Below are 17,654 nucleotides of genomic sequence, written 5' to 3'. Positions count from 1 at the left end.
ACAAAGTTATAGCTATGTAGAAAGAATTATTTCTGCCTTCCAAACGTTTATTACAAAGGCAGTCTCATAAATTTAATAGCCCATAGTATTTTAGTTCAGCTTTCACAGGGGTTCCTAAACTTACTCAGAGTGAAGAACTATTTTTAATGTTAAAAATGTATATGGATGATCATAGAATAGTGGCTATTTTTAGTATCAGTTGAATGACATGATCTTTAATGATTGAATATTATTACAATTTCAGGAATGCTTTTAATTTAATTTGTAGTGATGAAAGCAGTATGTACATATGTATCTTGTACATACGGTGCATAAGACCTTACTTGGTGTGCAAATGACACTTGATGAACATGTGGAGTTGCTGTCCTCTGGCTGTAATTTCACAGCCCACAAGTTGAGAAGTAGGCCTCTAGTTCATGAAAATGTTTTTCTAACTAGTTGTTTTTAATTTTTGTCAAAGTAGTACAAGGATATAGTTTAAAAAGTTGAGGTTTATAACAAATAGCAGCAGTCCTCTTCCCTACTACTTCATATCCCCAAGTCCCACTCCTAACTTTCTTTTAGCTCTCTTTCTTTCTTTCTTCCTTTCTTTCTTTCTTTTCGTCCTTCTTGCATTTCTGTCCTTTTTCTTTCTTCCTTCTTGCCTTTCCTTCTTTCTTTCTTTCTTTCTGTCTTTCTTTCTTTTCTTTCGTTTCTTTCTTTCCTACCTTCTTTCCTTCTTCCTTCCTTCCTTCCTTCCTTCCTGTCCTTCCTTTTCCTTCCTTCCTTCCTTCTCCTTTCCTCTCTCTCTCTCCTCCTTCCTTCCTTCCTTACCTCCCTCCCTCCCTCCCTCCCTCCCTCCCTCCTCCCTTCCTTCCTTCCTTCCTTCCGTCCTTCCTTCCTTCCTTCTTCCAGGATGACATCTCACTCTATCACCCAGACTGGAGTGCAATGGCATGATCTTGGCTCACTGCAACCTCCTCCTCCCTGGTTCAAGCGATTCTCCTGCCTCAGCCTCCCGAGTAGCTGGGATTACAGGCGCATGCCACCATGCCAACTAATTTTTGTATTTTTTTAGTAGAGATGGGGTTTCACTGTGTTGGCCAGGCTGGTCTCAAACTCCTGAGCTTGTGATCCTCCCACCTTGGCCTCCCAAGGTACTGGGATTACAAGTGTGAACTGCTGTGCCTGGCCTTAGATGTTTCTTTCTAGTACTTAGTTATGCATTTGTAAATAATTTGTATAATTCTGCAGTTTTCTCCTCAATATCAGAAACTGTTCGCTGGCTCTGTTTTATAGATCACTGAGATTAGCTTGATCATCATACTCTAACAAGCTGTCCACTGTCTTACTTTCTGGATCTTCCAACATATTTAGGATATAACTATAATAGATAGTGATATGTGCTAATGAGAAAACACAAGGCAAGAAGGGGCAAATCAGCAGCTTTCGATAGACTTGATCACTTCCTGTCCTTCAAACACTCCCTTCACATGGCTTGCTGGATACGACGTTCTCTTGGTCTTTCCCCTGCTCTCTACTGTTTGCTTTTCTCAGGCTCTTTGGATGGATGTTTCTCATCTCCTTGACCATTAATCACTGGAGTGCCCCAGACTTAATTCTCAGAGCATTTCCCCATATACATGCACTCCCTTAATGATCTCATCTAATCTCATGGCTTTAAATGCCTCTGTATGCCACAGATTGCCAAATTTACCCACAGCCTGGGTCTTTTCCCTGCACTCTAGACTGCTGTGTCCAGCTGTCTACATGGTGTCTGCCTGATAACTTCAACGTGTTGGATGTGTAATAATCGCTTCAAACTTAACAAGTCTAAAACTGACTCCTGATCTTTGCCCCTCAAAACACACTCCATCCCCTTAAATATTTGTGTGCCAACTACATGCCAGGCGTTGTTCTAGACAAGTGGTTGCAGGTGAGAGCAAGACAGACCAGGTTCCTGTTTCAGGGAGCTCACATCCCAATAGGGAGACCAGCAGTACACACACAGACTGAAATTGTGGTAAGAGTTCTGAGGAAACAAAGCAGGAGAGCATGCCATAGGCAGAAGGGGCTGTGAGTCAGGGAAGAAGGTGTTCCAGGAGGTTAGGGAAACCTAAGCACTCTGAGCAGAGGAACAGACAGGAGAGAAGGGCTGAAGAAGTTGGAGCACCTGAACAAGCCTAGAGTGTATAAGATACAGTTAGAGAAAGTCAAAGACTAGACCATGGTGGAAGTCTGGACATTTTTTTCATGCTGTGGACACTGTACTCAGACCATGCACATCTCTGGACCAAACAGAGCCCTTTCTCATTTACTCATTGACTGGTTTGCTTCTGGGAGGTCCACTGTAATGCATTCTTACAAAGGGAGGGACAGGGAGTCTGAATGGTGGGCATGGCTTGTTGCAGAAAAACAGGAACACTTGCAACCCCTCCCCAAACCTGCTGCTCACAGGATGGTTGCAGTTGTGAGCTCCTCACATCTCTGCCCCTCATGCTCCAGACCTCCCATTCCAGCCTTAGCAGCCCGTGCCTTCCCCTGCACTGCCAGGTATCCTCGGTGCACAGGTCTGACCTCCAGGGACTCTGATCCTAAAAGGGGGTTTGCCAGGGGAGTGTAGGGGCTGGGACCTCTGGAACCTGCAAAGAGAATCATTGCAGCAGCTTCTGTTGACTGGTTTGTCACTCTCCCCCCATTTAAAATTAGCACTTTAGATCAGTACCAACCAAAATATGTTTGTAACTAAAGTATTTTATTAAGGGGGAGATGCAGGAATAGACAATTAAAATAAATAATGAATCAATGTTATCACAGATTTATTAAAAATCTGTTGGAGCAAATTGTGAGCTGTGGAAATTCCATGTATTTTTCACTCGAATCGATTCATATGGTGCTGTTATCTGGTAGGGAAAAGGGAAAGGGAAACGTTATGTAAACATTACGTATCTGGAATATGTAGTAAAAAATGGAATGTCCTTCACTCATCAGACTTTAGTTTCATAATAACAGAAATGGAATGTTTTAAGGCAAAATAGGCCCTCATTTGCAGACATCTGTTACTTAAGTCAAATCAGACTATTTTTATGTTTTAGATAAAATTGCAATATCAGGTTCTCCCCACTGGATGTCATCTTTTCCCACATATTCCATAGCCATGGTCACAAAATGTGTGAACCACAAAATAATCCAATACAAAAATGGCTTGTTAGATGTCAATTCAAACAGTCATTTGTGTTCATCCGTTTATTGAGTACATAGTGAGTACTCACGATGTCCAGGCTCTGTTTTAGGCACTGGGCCCGAAACAGTCAATAAAACAGTCACAGCTCTCATTGTGCTTGCATTTCAGTGTGTATAGGGAAGAGAGTGGGCTAGATATGTAGTTTTAAAAAAATTAAAATATAACAGGCAATGTTAAGTGTGAAAAGGAATATAAAGCAGGAAAAGAAAACAGAATGAGCAGGAAGTGTTTCTGTGTAATAGGCCTCTTGGATGGTGACTTTTAATCAGAGATTTGAAGAGGCAAGGGCCTGAGCTGCACCACCGTCTGGGAGAAGAGTGCTGAGACTTGGGGAGCATTTTCATAGTCCTTAGGGGCATGTGTGCTTAGCATGCTTGAGGCTTAACAAGGAGGTGATTGTTGGCAAAGAATGTGTGAGGGGAGAGTGTAGGAGTGCATGAGACCAGAGTGGTCAAGGGTTCAAATCACATAGGCCTCGGAAGACAAAAGTAAGAACTTGTATATTATCTCCAGTGAGATGGCCATTGGGAGATTCTGGACAGAAGATGGATATGATTGCATTATGTTTTCAAAGGCGCATTCTGGCTATAGGGGTGCAAGACTGGAAGCAGGGAAACCAATTAGGAGACTATTGCAGTGGTCCGGGCAAGACATGATGATGACCAGGATTACGATGTAGAGTAGAGGTGGTGAGTGCTGGTTAAATTCTACATATATTTGGATATAAAGTTAGTAGGGTTTGATAATGGGTGGGATAATGGAGTGAAAGAGGTCAAATATAGATCTATGGCCAGTCACAGTGGCTAATGCCTATAATCTCAGCACTTTGGAAGGCCAAGGGGAGGATCGCTTGAGGCCAGGAGTTTGAGACCAGCCTGGGCAATGTAGTGAGATACTGTCTCAACAAACAACAACAAAAACCCAACACTTAGCCAGGCATGGTAGCATGCGCCTATAGTCCCAGCTACTCGGGCGTCTGAGGTAGGAGGATCAGTGTTGCAGTGAGCTATGATCATGCCACTGCACTCCAGTCTGGGCAGCAGAGCAAGATCCTGACTCAAGAAAAAAGAATTCACTCTAACCTTAAAAGTGATACTTTGACAAATTCACTGAACACAAAAATGTGCAATATGTCCTGATTTAGTATATTATCAAAGGTCAGTTATCAGTTGGGATTTGTGAGCCTTTAAAGAAATTTGAAGAGCAAAGGAAATGTGTTTTTGCTGGTATGTATCCATGTGTGCATGTGGGTGGATGGGTGTTAGATAAAATTGTATTTGTATTGTGGGCTTTTCCTGAACTTTTTTATTTAGACTTATACTTAATATCTTATTAAATTATTCATTACAATTAAGAATATGTGTAAACAGTATTTACATGTCTTTAAAACATTTAAAGATTTCATGAGTACTATTTGTATTTTTTTTAAAAAGTCATAATCAGTGCCCTAACAAAACACCAGATGGCGCTAGAAAACAAATCACATTTACACTAACAGAAATCACATCTGCAAAGCAACTTAAAGAAAGGTGGAGATGGCTGTATTACAGCCAGTAAATCAGCTTGGTGCAACTAGTACTTCATACGGATAGTTCTTAGTTTTCTGTGATCATAAAGAACATAACAGACATAGTTAATAATCAAGTGTCATTCAGAAGTTTTCTTACTTAAAAAATCTTCAATGAAGTTTTCCTTGTGATTCTTATAACTGTATATAACATATTTGAACAAAGTTCTCTATTGCTTTGATGATAAAAAATAAACTTCTTAGTGCAGCACATGATGCATCTCAGGAGATAGCCCCCGCTTATGGCTTCCCTGTGTTCAAAATGCTCTTCCTAATTGCTCCACTTCCCTTTTATCAATACCATTTCTTAAAACTGAGCTTAGATGTTCTGTCTTTCAGGAAGCCTTCTCTGACTGCACTCCCATCTCCTACCCCAGACCAGAAAGTATGTTTCTCTTTTTGTTCCCAAGATGCCTTGTGCTTACAGATTTTTTATTACCACATATTTTGAATTTTCCTTTTAATTTATAGACAAAAAGCTTATTAAGAATAGGAACCATGACCGACCCTTATCCCCTTAAACTAATGAGAGTTTACAGAGTTCTCCAGAGAAACAAAATGAATAGGATGTGTGTATGTGTATAGATAGAGAAATAGATACAGATAGAGATTTATTATAAGGAACTGGCTCATGTGATTGTAGAAACTGGCAAGTCCAAAATCCACAGAAAAGAGTTGATGTTGCAGTTTGAGTCTGCAGGCAGAATTGCTTTTCCTTGGAAAGAGATAAGACTTTTTCTTAAGGCCTTCATCTAATTGGATCAGTCCTACCCGTATTATGGAGAGTAATCTGCTTTACTCAAAGTCTAGTGATTTAAATGTTAATCTCACCTAAAAATACCTTCTCAGCAATATCCAGACATGTTCAACCAAATATCTGGGTACCATGGCTTAGCCAAGTTGACAAATATAATTAACCATCACACTATTTTAGTGGTACTTAACCATAGATAGGGGGTGCTGACTAAATAGTTGTAGTATGAAAAAAAATGTGACTAACCTCCTTCCCTTTCATTCTTGCCCCTTCATCTGATAGTGATATTATAAGACGCAAATAGCCTGAATGGTGGGCAGGAAGAGTTATAAACAGAAAAGTCAAAGTATGAATTAACTTTAAGTGTTTACTAATATATTTGCTACATTTCAAGTTATTTTCAGATGGGTTCTTGTTTAAGCCTCACCCATCAATCTTATGAGTTAAACATTTTTCAGCTACCATTTCTTCATTTTTAAAATCCTCTTTCTCACTCCCCTACTTTTGTGACTATAATTACATGTATATTGGACTCCTTGAAAATGTCCCACAGGTCTATGAAACTTGGTTTATTTTTAGGCCTGGCACGATGGCTTATGCCTATTATCCCAGTAATTTGGGAGGCCGAGGTGGGTGGATTACTTGAGGTCAGGAGTTCAAGACCAGCCTGGCCAATGTGGTGAAACCCCTTCTCCACTAAAAATACAAAAATTAGCCAGGTGGTGGTGTGTGCCTGTAATCCCAATTACCTGGGAGGCTGAGGTGGGAGGATCACTTGAGCCCTGAAGGCGGAGGTTGCCATGAGCTGAAATCATACCACTGCCCTCAAGCCTAGGTGACAGAGCAAGACTCTGGCTCAAAAAAAAAGAAAACTCTGTTCATTTCTTAATCATTTTTCCCCTTGGATTGCATTTCTATTATTCTGTCTTCAAGTTCAGTGACTCTTTCTTCTGCCATTTCAAATCTGTGTTGAGCTCATCTAGTAAAGTTTTCATTTTAGCTGTTCTTTCCAACTTAGATCTCCAATTGCTTCTTTTTTGTAGTTTCCATTTCACTATTAAGATTCCATGTCTGTTTACTCATTAATACTATGTTTTTCTTTAATTATTTGTACTTATTTGTAATCAACAATTTGAAGTATTTTTCTAATAAACCCAATATTTGGGCACAATGGGAGGCAGCTGCAGTTGACTCCTTTTTTCTTTTTTTTTTTTCTCAGACTGGGTCAGATGATTCCTATTTTTTTGCATATCTAGTAATTTTTGGTTGAAAACTGGGTCAGGTGATTCCTATGTTTTTGCATATCTAGTAATTTTGGTGTATATAATTTGTTATATCAACTTTGGAATTTGTTTTGTTCTTTCTAAGGACTGTTGGTGTGTAGTAGACACTTAACTTGGCTGGACTCAAATTGAAAAATCTGGCTCTCAACCAGTGTAAAGCAGCTAATATCTCTGCTCAGGATTTTTAGCTTTTAATTGCTGTGTTTAAAGTCTGGTCAGCAAGGTTGGAGGTGTCTTGTGTCTTCAGAGTTTACTTGTTTGCCAAAGATTTGAGTAGAATTCATACTCAGATTTTGAGACTTGCTTCTGATATTTTCCCTTGCTTCTGGGATTCACTATCTAAATTTCAGTTGCCTGGCCAACCCCAAGTTCTGCTCTCTTACACCTCAAGCCAGTAGGACTTCTATATCCTGTATGGGGAAATGCACTCAAGAAAACATAACAAACTTGGGGGGCGGAGCAAGATGGCCGAATAGGAACAGCTGCAGTCTCCAACTCCCAGCGCGAGCGACACAGAAGACCAGTGATTTCTGCATTTTCAACTGAGGTACTGGGGACATCTCACTAGGGAGTGCCAGACAATCAGTGCTGGTCAGCTGCTGCAGCCTGACCAGCGAGAGCTGAAGCAGGGCGAGGCATCGCCTCACCTGGGAAGTGCAAGGGGGAAGGGAATCCCTTTTGCTAGCCAGGGGAACTGAGATACACAACACCTGGAAAATCGGGTAACTCCCACCCCAATACCGCGCTTTAAGCAACGGGCACACCAGAAGAATATATCCCTCACCTGGCCGGGAGGGTCCCACGCCCACGGAGCCTCCCTCATTGTTAACACAGCAGTCTGCGGCGATCTAACCGCGAGGCAGCAGTGAGGCTGGGGGAGGGGCGCCCGCCATTGCTGAGGCTTAAGTAGGTAAACAAAGCCGCTGGGAAGCTCGAACTGGGTGGAGCTCACAGCAGCTCAAGGAAGCCTGCCTGTCTTTATAGACTCCACCTCTGGGGGCAGGGCTCAGCTAAAAAACAACAGGGGAAACAGCAGAGGCCTGAGCAGACGCGAACGACTGTGTCTGACAGCTTTGAAGAGAGCAGTGGATCTCCCAACACGGAGCTTGAGATCTGAGAACGGACAGACTGCCTGCTCAAGTGGGTCACTGACCACTGAGTAGCCTAACTGGGAGACATCCCCCACTAGGGGCAGTCTGACACCCCACACCTCACAGGGAGGAGTACACCCCTGAGAGGAAGCTTCCAAAGTAAGAATCAGACAGGTACACTCGCTGTTCAGCAATATTCTATCTTCTGCAACCTCTGCTGCTGATACCCAGGCAAACAGGGTCTGGAGTGGACCTCAAGCAATCTCGAACAAACCTATAGCTGAGGGTCCTGACTGTCAGAAGGAAAACTATCAAACAGGAAGGACACCTATACTAAATCCCCATCAGTACGTCACCATCATCAAAGACCACAGAGAGATAAAACCACAAAGATGGGGAAAAAGCAGGGCAGAAAAGCTGGAAATTCAAAAAATAAGAGCGCATCTCCCCCTGCAAAGGAGCGCAGCCCATCACCAGCAACGGATCGAAGCTGGTCAGAGAATGACTTTGACGAGATGAGAGAAGAAGGCTTCAGTCCATCAAACTTCTCAGAGCTAAAGGAGGAATTACGTACCCAGCGCAAAGAAACTAAAAATCTTGAAAAAAGAGTGGAAGAACTGACAGCTAGACTAATTAATGCAGAGAAGGTCATAAACGAAATGACAGAGATGAAAACCATGACACGAGAAATACGTGACAAATGCACAAGCTTCAGTAACCGACTCGATCAACTGGAAGAAAGAGTATCAGCAATTGAGGATCAAATGAATGAAATGAAGCGAGAAGAGAAACCAAAAGAAAAAAGAAGAAAAAGAAATGAACAAAGCCTGCAAGACGTATGGGATTATGTAAAAAGACCAAATCTACGTCTGATTGGGGTGCCTGAAAGTGAGGGGGAAAATGGAACCAAGTTGGAAAACACTCTTCAGGATATCATCCAGGAGAACTTCCCCAACCTAGTAGGGCAGGCCAACATTCAAATTCAGGAAATACAGAGAACACCACAAAGATACTCCTCGAGAAGAGCAACTCCAAGACACATAATTGCCAGATTCACCAAAGTTGAAACGAAGGAAAAAATCTTAAGGGCAGCCAGAGAGAAAGGTCGGGTTACACACAAAGGGAAGCCCATCAGACTAACAGCAGATCTCTCGGCAGAAACTCTACAAGCCAGAAGAGAGTGGGGGCCAATATTCAACGTTCTTAAAGAAAAGAATTTTCAACCCAGAATTTCATATCCAGCCAAACTAAGTTTCATAAGTGAAGGAGAAATAAAATCCTTTACAGATAAGCAAATGCTAAGAGATTTTTGTCACCACCAGGCCTGCCTTACAAGAGACCCTGAAGGAAGCTCTAAACATGGAAAGGAACAACCGGTACCAGCCATTGCAAAAACATGCCAAAATGTAAAGACCATCGAGGCTAGGAAGAAACTGCATCAACTAACGAGCAAAATAACCAGTTAATATCATAATGGCAGGATCAAGTTCACACATAACAATATTAACCTTAAATGTCAATGGACTAAATGCTCCAATTAAAAGACACAGACTGGCAAACTGGATAAAGAGTCAAGACCCATCAGTCTGCTGTATTCAGGAGACCCATCTCACATGCAGAGACATACATAGGCTCAAAATAAAGGGATGGAGGAAGATCTACCAAGCAAATGGAGAACAAAAAAAAGCAGGGGTTGCAATCCTAGTCTCTGATAAAACAGACTTTAAACCATCAAAGATCAAAAGAGACAAAGAAGGCCATTACATAATGGTAAAGGGATCAATTCAACAGGAAGAGCTAACTATCCTAAATATATATGCACCCAATACAGGAGCACCCAGATTCATAATGCAAGTCCTTAGAGACTTACAAAGAGACTTAGACTCCCATACAATAATAATGGGAGACTTCAACACTCCACTGTCAACATTAGACAGATCAACGAGACAGAAAGTTAACAAGGATATCCAGGAATTGAACTCATCTCTGCACCAAGCGGACCTAATAGACATCTATAGAACTCTCCACCCCAAATCAACAGAATATACATACTTCTCAGCACCACATCGCACTTATTCCAAAATTGACCACATAATTGGAAGTAAAGCACTCCTCAGCAAATGTAAAAGAACAGAAATTATAACAAACTGTCTCTCAGACCACAGTGCAATCAAACTAGAACTCAGGACTAAGAAACTCAATCAAAACCGCTCAACTACATGGAAACTGAACAACCTGCTCCTGAATGACTAGTGGGTACATAACGAAATGAAGGCAGAAATAAAGATGTTCTTTGAAACCAATGAGAACAAAGATACAACATACCAGAATCTCTGGGACACATTTAAAGCAGTGTGTAGAGGGAAATTTATAGCACTAAATGCCCACAAGAGAAAGCAGGAAAGATCTAAAATTGACACTCTAACATCACAATTAAAAGAACTAGAGAGGCAAGAGCAAACACATTCAAAAGCTAGCAGAAGGCAAGAAATAACTAAGATCAGAGCAGAACTGAAGAAGATAGAGACAAAGAAAACCCTCCAAAAAATCAATGAATCCAGGAGTTGGTTTTTTGAAAAGATCAACAAAATTGACAGACTGCTAGCAAGACTAATAAAGAAGAAAAGAGAGAGGAATCAAATAGACGCAATAAAAAATGATAAAGGGGATATCACCACTGACCCCACAGAAATACAAACTACCATCAGAGAATACTATAAACACCTCTACGCAAATCAACTAGAAAATCTAGAAGAAATGGATAATTTCCTGGAAACTTACACTCTCCCAAGACTAAACCAGGAAGAAGTTGAATCCCTGAATAGACCAATAGCAGGCTCTGAAATTGAGGCAACAATTAATAGCCTACCCACCAAAAAAAGTCCAGGACCAGATGGATTCACAGCTGAATTCTACCAGAGGTACAAGGAGGAGCTGATACCATTCCTTCTGAAACTATTCCAATCAATAGAAAAAGAGGGAATCCTCCCTAACTCATTTTATGAGGCCAACATCATCCTGATACCAAAGCCTGGCAGAGACACAACAAAAAAAGAGAATTTTAGACCAATATCCCTGATGAACATCGATGCAAAAATCCTCAATAAAATACTGGCAAACCGGATTCAGCAGCACATCAAAAAGCTTATCCACCATGATCAAGTGGGCTTCATCCCTGGGATGCAAGGCTGGTTCAACATTCGCAAATCAATAAACATAATCCAGCATATAAACAGAACCAAAGACAAGAACCACATGATTATCTCAATAGATGCAGAAAAGGCTTTTGACAAAATTCAACAGCCCTTCATGCTAAAAACGCTCAATAAATTCGGTATTGATGGAACGTACCTCAAAATAATAAGAGCTATTTATGACAAACCCACAGCTAATATCATACTGAATGGGCAAAAACTGGAAAAATTCCCTTTGAAAACTGGTACAAGACAGGGATGCCCTCTCTCACCACTCCTATTCAACATAGTGTTGGAAGTTCTGGCTAGGGCAATCAGGCAAGAGAAATAAATCAAGGGTATTCAGTTAGGAAAAGAAGAAGTCAAATTGTCCCTGTTTGCAGATGACATGATTGTATATTTAGAAAACCGCATTGTCTCAGCCCAAAATCTCCTTAAGCTGATAAGCAACTTCAGCAAAGTCTCAGGATACAAAATTAATGTGCAAAAATCACAAGCATTCTTATACACCAGTAACAGACAAGCAGAGAGCCAATTCAGGAATGAACTTCCATTCACAATTGCTTCAAAGAGAATAAAATACCTAGGAATCCAACTTACAAGGGATGTAAAGGACCTCTTCAAGGAGAACTACAAACCACTGTTCAGTGAAATCAAAGAGGACACAAACAAATGGAAGAACATACCATGCTCATGGATAGGAAGAATCAATATCGTGAAAATGGCCATACTGCCCAAGGTTATTTATAGATTCAATGCCATCCCCATCAAGCTACCAATGAGTTTCTTCACAGAATTGGAAAAAACTACCTTAAAGTTCATATGGAACCAAAAAAGAGCCCGCATTGCCAAGACAATCCTAAGTCAAAAGGACAAAGCTGGAGGCGTCATGCTACCTGACTTCAAACTATACTACAAGGCTACAGTAACCAAAACAGCATGGTACTGGTACCAAAACAGAGATATAGACCAATGGAACAGAACAGAGTCCTCAGAAATAATACCACACATCTACAGCCATCTGATCTTTGACAAACCTGAGAGAAACAAGAAATGGGGAAAGGATTCCCTATTTAATAAATGGTGCTGGGAAAATTGGCTAGCCATAAGTAGAAAGCTGAAAGTGGATCCTTTCCTTACTCCTTATACGAAGATTAATTCAAGATGGATTAGAGACTTAAATGTTAGACCTAATACCATAAAAACCCTAGAAGAAAACCTAGGTAGTACCATTCAGGACATAGGCATGGGCAAGGACTTCATGTCTAAAACACCAAAAGCAACAGCAGCAAAAGCCAAAATTGACAAATGGGATCTCATTAAACTAAAGAGCTTCTGCACAGCAAAAGAAACTACCATCAGAGTGAACAGGCAACCTACAGAATGGGAGAAAATTTTTGCAATCTACTCATCTGACAAAGGGCTAATATCCAGAATCTACAAAGAACTCAAACAAATATACAAGAAAAAAAAAACAACCCCATCAAAAAGTGGGGAAAGGATATGAACAGACATTTCTCAAAAGAAGACATTCATACAGCCAACAGACACATGAAAAAATGCTCATCATCACTCGCCATCAGAGAAATGCAAATCAAAACCACAATGAGATACCATCTCACACCAGTTAGAATGGCAATCATTAAAAAATCAGGAAACAACAGTTGTTGGAGAGGATGTGGAGAAATAGGAACACTTTTACACTGTTGGTGGGATTGTAAACTAGTTCAACCATTATGGAAAACAGTATGGCAATTCCTCAAGGATCTAGAACTAGATGTACCATATGACCCAGCCATCCCACTACTGGGTATATACCCAAAGGATTATAAATTATTCTACTACAAAGACACATGCCCACGTATGTTTATTGTGGCACTATTCACAATAGCAAAGACTTGGAATCAACCCAAATGTCCATCTTTGACAGACTGGATTAAGAAAATGTGGCACATATACACCATGGAATACTATGCAGCCATAAAAAAGGATGAGTTTGTGTCCTTTGTAGGGACATGGATGCAGCTGGAAACCATCATTCTTAGCAAACTATCACAAGAAGAGAAAACCAAACACCGCATGTTCTCACTCATAGGTGTGAACTGAACAATGAGATCACTTGGACTCGGGAAGGGGAACATCACACACTGGGGCCTATCATGGGGAGGGGGGAGGAGGGAGGGATTGCATTGGGGAGTTATACATGATATAAATGATGAATTGATGGGTGCTGACGAGTTGATGGGTGCAGCACACCAACATGGCACAAATATACATATGTAACAAACCTGCACGTTATGCACATGTACCCTAGAACTTAAAGTGTAATAAAAAAATGAAAAAAAAAGAAAACATAACAAACTTGTACATTTCATCAGAAGCTGCTCTTTCTGGGGATAGATTTATATAGTAGTCAGCCTTGAAGGCAACCCCCAGTGATTCCTGCCTCCTGGTATTCATGCCTCTGTGTAGTTTTCTGTCTGTTGAATAAAGCTGACCTGTGTGGCCAAAAGAATATTGCAGAAATGACAGAGTGTGACTTCCAAGGCTAATTCATAAAAGATGTTGCAGCTTTTACAATAATCCCTTTTAATCGCTCACTCTGGAGGAAACCAGCTGCTACATTATGAGAGTATACAAGAAGCTGTGTCCATATAGCAAAAAACTTGTGAAATAGAGTAAGTGTTTATGGCTGTTGTAAGGTGCTGAAGTTGGGGATGATTTGCTTTTGAAGTCATTATAGCTAATCTATCCCCCTCAAATTTCTGCTAGCTTTTTAAACAGACTCCCTGGGGCTATCCATGAAGGTGGAAAGTAAGTCATCCAGGGATGGCTTTGGCTTGTGAGCTTGGGAAGTATGAAGTGTGGTCCTTTCCTTTAAAAATTTATTCATCCATCTTACTGAGATGAGAACTGTAGTGCCTGGCTGCAAAGACACCTGTCATGAAGTTGCAATCATTCAGTCTCTGAGGGTCCGTTCCCCTGATGCACATGGGCTTGATCAAGCCATCACTATCTTGAACTTAGTTAGTGCATGGTTAGCCTAGTTAGATCTATCTTTGTCTTTTTGTTGCCCACTGGAGAAGCTTTAGCCTTGTCTTTAGCAGTCCTGAAACACTAGGTATTCCTCATTGACAACAACCTGCCTAGATGTTGCAGCACAGGCTGGTGGTTCAGTTCCAGCTAACCACTAGGCCTAGTAATTTTTCCATGTTGTAGAAGAGCAATGTAGCAATAGCACAATTAAACCAACTGAAGGAAAAGCTTTGAAAAAACAGTCTCCCGTCCACCCTTGCAGCTGTGAAAAGAGATTATGAGATAACTGCTCTTAAAGATTTATTATAGTCATTACATTCAACAGCTACAGTGGTTTTAGTGGTTCCTAAAATACACCAGCAGTTATTGTCTGATTGCTTCCACAGATAAGTTAATTATACAAGATTTCTGACTCTCATACAAGCCTGATTTAGAGAGAAGTTTAATTATGACAATTTTAGTGATTGAAATAAGCTCAGCATATATCACCAGCCTTAGCAAATGTAATAGAGCTTTTTAGCTGTGTTGAAATACACATTCTCTTTGTTTTTATTTTTCATTTCATGATTTCTAACCATAGTGTAGTACATGTGATAATTTAGGACACCTGTTTTCATCAGAGTGCATCTTCAGTCAAACACACCACAGGACAATAATAGCAAATTCCTCATTATCATTAAAATCCCATTCTAGTGCTGCCCATGGAGCACTCCACATTTTACAGAGGTAATTTATGTAATGATTGTGACAATGTGAGCAGGAAAGTAAAATACATTTCTTAAGGAAAAGAAAATCAGGTATTGGTATGTTTTAAAATGATTATTAGGATTGTGATTTTTTTAATGATGGAAGATGTGACTCTCCTTCAAATCAAGCAATCCACTTCATTGTTTATGAACACATTGTCTATGTGTATACTGAGGCAAATTAAAGATTAACTTTAACCACATATGCCTAAATTAACTTAAAATTAAGCTTTCAAAAAATGTGCCTTAAAAAGACAGTGCTGTGAGTTGTTGAATATATTCATTTATTTAAACAAGACTTCAAATTGGTGAGTACCTTAGTTTGAAAAATGCATTACTGAAAATTACCTTAGTGTGAGCCCTGTAGACCTTTTCCCTATAGCACTTTTCATTCTTCTAATATAATAGTAGGTCCAGTGGCATTTAGAGCAGTAGTTCCTGTCATATTTTTTATGTTTTTTTCACTTAAAAATCAAATATATATTGACAATAAGAAAATATTAGTAATAGTGAAAATAAATCAAATTATGTTTTATTTTGAGTGATTTTATTACATCCTGCCTGGGAAGGCAGTCTACCACCTTTCCTTAATACCATGAATGTCAGTCATGCCTTTCTTCTTTGCTGCAATGCTCTTTCTTCTTCCTCTTCATCCATTGAAATTCATCCCATAGTCCTTTGCTGCTACCATGCCTGGTCAGCAGTGACAGAGAGGTGGGTGAGCGTGGAACGAAGATTAGGCATCTCCCACAGGCAGTGTCTGGAGGCCATGCAGGAGGTAGCAGGCAAATCTATCTCAGAAATATGGAGAAACCCAGCCTCACAGGGATTCTGGAACAGACCACAAGTAAAGCTGCCAGCAGAGGATGTTCGCTGACAGAAAGCAGGATTTCCACGTGGAGGAGTAGCATTGGATCCTCAGAAGTACTGGAATAGCACAGAGAGCCCCGTCGCTAGCCCTGCCATGTCGTTAGGAGCTGGTCCGGGATGAAGGTAGCAGGGCATGAGCTCAGTGCCAGGAGAGCAGCCGCACTCATGGTGTATCACCTGCCGTAATGCTTTTATCTAACCTTCCCTTTTCCTCCTCGCCCTCCATCTGGAACACCTGAAGCTAATATATAGATAATTAACTGCTATTGAAACCAGTAATGCACCCAAACAAAACTAGGTTCTCCTTAGGCACACTGTATACCGTAGCATTTCCCACCCCTACCTGCCTGCTAGTCTCACCCAGCTCTATGTCACTGCTGGCCAGGCACAGTGACATCAAACGACTGCAGGGTGGATCCCAGTGGATGAAGAGGAAGAAGAAAGCGCATTAGAATCACATGGAGCAGAGTTCAAACAGTGCCCTGGGTCCCACCCTCGACTATTCTGATTACATCGCTCTAGGTGCGATAATTCTCATGTGTAGTCATGGTTGAGAAGTGTTAGTTAGCATGCGCTGCTGACCTAGTCAGTTTGGTCTGTGTACCAGGCCCATCTTAACTAAAAATTGTTATTGGTATCACCTGATTCAGAAATCATTTTTTGACAATATTTGAATCCCATTTGAAGGGGTTTTTAAATAAAATATAATGCCAACAAAAGAATTGTGTGAGAAAAGCTGAACCTGTAGTATGAAAAAAAAAATTGTAAGTTTATTAAACAGCTATTTTAAAGATAACCATATGAGCCACAAATGGTAAGCAAACCTAGCTGTACTAAGGAGCTGAGGAAACCTTACTTCCTTCTCATGGTGTGGACAGAATACCGGGCTTGATAGTCAAGGCAGCTGTTACAGCCTGAATTTTGGCGTAGACCCTTTTCATCTCATGGCCCATGTTCTGTCTCGTCGGCAGACTCTCACCTCACTCAGCTCCGTTCCTTTACCAAACCTTGCAAATTTGAATCAGGACTAAAAGACTAATTTTAACAAATTCTCAGTTGCCATCTACATGTGCTCAAACTTCAGATATGAAAGAACAAGATTTTTATCAATGATATTTTCAAAGGTCTAGCTTTTTCTGATGCCATCAGTTACTACTGCATTGATGCCAGCAAGTACTGGAAGAAAGGTGAGCTTTTCCCAGTGCTGCAAATGTGTTGCCTGGGAAAGACAGCGACTGCCTCTGACCTTGGACTGGAGAGACCCACTTGACCATTGGCTCAAGTCCCCCATCCTCCTCCCTATTGCTGTCCTCATTCTCCACCCTCATTTGAGCAGCTGAGGGTAGACACTATCCTCTTTGAGATTTTTGCTGCTTAAGTATTTGAGGCAACTAATTAAATCCTCATCATGTATGTGGGGACATGTCATTTACTGAAGAAATATTGCTATATAGGATGAAGATGTTTGAGGGAAAACATAACCCTAATAATAAATGGCAGATGCATTCCACTTCATTAGTTCACTTTCTGCGAAGGGACTTAGCTGTGCTTTGTACTCAGAAGGTACTCAGCATTTCCTGGGACATTGCCATAGACCCATTCATGGGTCTCTCATGCCAGAAAGAATGTTGTTGTTTTTTCCTTTAGCTCTTATTATTAAAGTAATAAGAAAACATTACTGAGGGCATAACGGTACTTCTTTCATGGTTCCTCTCCTAAATTATTTACTACTAGATATGTTAACCACTTAAGGTGAATATATAGCAATTTATGTTGTGAATTCTAAACTCATTTCAAACTATAAATAACATTTGTTGAGTTGGTCATGGTAGAATCAGAGAACACTGATTTTTGCCTTTGGGTTCATTTTTAAAAGTCAGCGTGCATGGA

At 40.6% G+C, this 17,654-nt stretch overlaps 1 protein-coding gene across 5 annotated transcripts in view; it reads left to right on the top strand.

Annotated features, from left to right (window-relative positions):
- Positions 1-17,654, top strand: part of ASPH (aspartate beta-hydroxylase) — a 227,846-nt gene that overhangs the window by 107,409 nt on the left and 102,783 nt on the right. The gene's annotated exons all lie outside the window — the stretch shown is intronic.

The sequence above is a fragment of the Rhinopithecus roxellana genome, chromosome 9 (assembly GCF_007565055.1).
Source record: "Rhinopithecus roxellana isolate Shanxi Qingling chromosome 9, ASM756505v1, whole genome shotgun sequence".
Classification (NCBI taxonomy): Eukaryota; Metazoa; Chordata; class Mammalia; order Primates; family Cercopithecidae; genus Rhinopithecus; species Rhinopithecus roxellana.
The sequence above is the reverse complement of the archived record's forward strand: the minus strand, read 5'-3'. Positions and strand labels throughout refer to the sequence as shown.